We start from the raw sequence: 2853 nt of genomic DNA on the forward strand, positions 1-2853 counted from the left end.
TTGATGCAAGTGAGTAGTCTTTCACACTGTCATGCCTTTAGTCTGCAATCCAACCCAACATGTATATATATCTATTATTTTTTTTATTTTTTTTATTTTTTTTATTTTTTATTTTTTTATTTTTATACATATGTGTCTCAGCCTTCTGTTAGCTGTTTCACTGACATGATCACAGTGATTTCATGAGCATTATCAATCACTGATATCATCTTTGTCCTCGAACAGAGTTTTCCACTTGAGGATGTACTTGTGTGTCTCTTTACAGCTCTTTGACCTCCTTAAAACATGACAACATTTGACAGGATGAATAGACCGGCATGATAGTCAGCTATTTCCCACAGTTGCTTACAGAGTGCTGATCTTCTATATATTCTAGGATTTCCATGACCTGTCCTAGCACATGTTCCTGTCTCTGATCAACACATCTTAGGTAAAACAGGTTACAACTCACACACACCAATGGACTTCCTCAGATTTACAAATCTGTTGAAGTCCAGAGGCTTGGTAAACATATCAGCTAACTGTAAGTCAGTGCTCACATGGTCAATCTCGATCAGTTTCGCCTCAACTAGTTCACGAACAAAGTGGTGTATAATATCTATATGTTTGGTTCGTGAATGTTGAACAAGATTCTTTGAAATATTAATTGCGCTCAAGTTATCACAATGAATTAAAAGAGTATCAGAATCCATACCATAGTCCGAGGCCATTTATCGCATCCAGAGAAGTTGTGTGCAACAGCTTCCTAGCGCAATGTACTCAACTTCAGCAGTTGATAGAGAGACACTGTTTTGTTTCTTGCTGTGCCATGAGATCAGATTGTTGCCCATAAAGAAGAACCCTCCACTTGTGCTACGACGATCATCCACAGACCCTGCCCAATCAACATCACAGTATCCGCTCAGACCGGTGTTGGTATCCTTGGTATAATAGATGCCAAAGTCCAATGTGCCTTTGATGTACTTGATGATCTTCTTTACAGCTAGTAAATGCGACATCTTGGGCTTGGCTTGATAGCGTGCACAGATCCCTACAGACATACATATGTCTGGCCGACTAGCAGTCAAATACAACAAACTTCCAATCATCCCTCTGTATAGTCTCTCATCTACATCTTCCCATTCTTCATCCTTGGAAAGTTTGTCATCTTCTCCCATTGGGATCTTTGCTTCTTTACTCTTATCCAAGCCAAAGCGTTGTACAAGCTCCTTAGCATAAGTGCTTTGAGATACAAAGATCCCATCAGCTGATTGTTTAACTTGCAATCCCAAAAAGTACCTTAACTCTCCCACCATACTCATTTCAAATTTTTGAGACATGCTTTCCACAAACTGTTTTACAAGAGGCTAACACGTGGAACCAAAGACAATATCATCCACATAGATCTGAACAAACATCAGATTGTTGTTGCTGTTGAGAACAAACAAAGTTTTGTCAACACTCCCTCGATTGTATCTGTGGTCCATTAGAAACGTAGTCAGTCTCTCATACCAAGCTCGTGGTGCCAACTTTAGACCATACAGGGCTTTCTTCAGTCGATAAACATGCTCAGGGTGCTGCGAATTCTCGAAGCCTTTTGGTTGCTGATATGTCTATATTTTGTCTCTCCTTAGCATATATTTATCATGCATTTAGCTAGGATAACACATTGTTTTGCTTCATTTTCTAGTCCTTTCTATACACTTTGCATGTTTAGGTAGTTCTTGCATCATCCTTGCATACATTGTGCATTTTGGAGTATTTCAGGTATGTAGGAGACGTCGGGAACACATCGCTCGACCCATCCGCTGCACAACACTCCGGGAAGCGTCAACCGAGCCATCCGTTCGAGCCGTTCCACTCGAGTGGGATTTAGCTTTTAACGTCTTTATCCAAGTTGTAGGGAATTGAGTTATCTTTCCAACGCCATTTATTTCAAGCCAATCGGAGGTGTGGTTCAAGAGTTATCATTGTTTTAGTGGATGTGTATACACCACGCTCGAGCTATGCTCCCTCGCCACGCACTCCAGCTTGTCTGATCGAGCCATGCTCCCTCGCCACGCACTCCAGCTTGTCTTATCGAGCCTTGCTCCCCCGCCACGCACTCCAGCTTGTCTGATTGAGCCATGCTCCCCCGCCACGCACTCCAGCTTGTCTGATCGAGCCATGCTCCCCCGCCACGCTCTTCAGCCGTCCGTCCGAGCCATGATGACATTGCATTCCATTCCACGCGCACGGACTCGATTGCACATGTCGGGAAGAAAGACGTTTGGTTTCACACGCTTCAGGAGTTTACCGAACCGACGCTTTACCTTGTCGTTTTAAGTTTTAGGACTTTCCATGTTGGACTACTATATATACATGCTGTTAAGTCTTTGCTGAGACATCTCATCTTTTATCTCGTATTGTTTTCTTTCCCATAAGGTTTTTAACCTAGCCACAAAATACGTTATGAGACTTGTATTCCGATATCTTCGAGATTTATTCAGATTTTGCATCTGATTCCTTCTACAAACTTGTTCATCTCATTTTTATCTATCTAAGAATGCTTGTTTCAATTTTTTCTGGGTTTTCATCCTTGATGATGATGATTTTCGGATCTGAGTAGTGTGGTAGTTCTTGAGGATGGGATATATTAGGTGGAGGATCTTAGGATGTAGAGTGTTTAAGTTTTGATTTGTATGATCCCTTCTAGACTAGAGTTAGAAATACTAGTTTCTCTCTGATCAATTGGAACTAGGTTTTAGACATTTCCGCATCCAAAAGGTGTTCGATGAAATGTCTGACCAACTAGTGCCAGAGACTTACTTTCCTAGCCTAAGAGATTAGTTGTCTAGGATCTTTGTTGACATGAATGAAATTGTTTTTCATGCC

At 41.3% G+C, this 2853-nt stretch overlaps 1 pseudogene; it reads right to left on the reverse strand.

Annotated features, from left to right (window-relative positions):
• Nucleotides 1–710: 710 nt before the first annotated feature.
• LOC147947874 (secreted RxLR effector protein 161 pseudogene) lies at nucleotides 711–1301 on the reverse strand (annotated as a pseudogene).
• Between the last annotated feature and the right edge of the window lie 1552 nt (nucleotides 1302–2853).

This window comes from Camelina sativa, chromosome 3 (assembly GCF_030686135.1).
Source record: "Camelina sativa cultivar CO46 ecotype springtype chromosome 3, ASM3068613v1".
Taxonomy (NCBI): domain Eukaryota; kingdom Viridiplantae; phylum Streptophyta; class Magnoliopsida; order Brassicales; family Brassicaceae; genus Camelina; species Camelina sativa.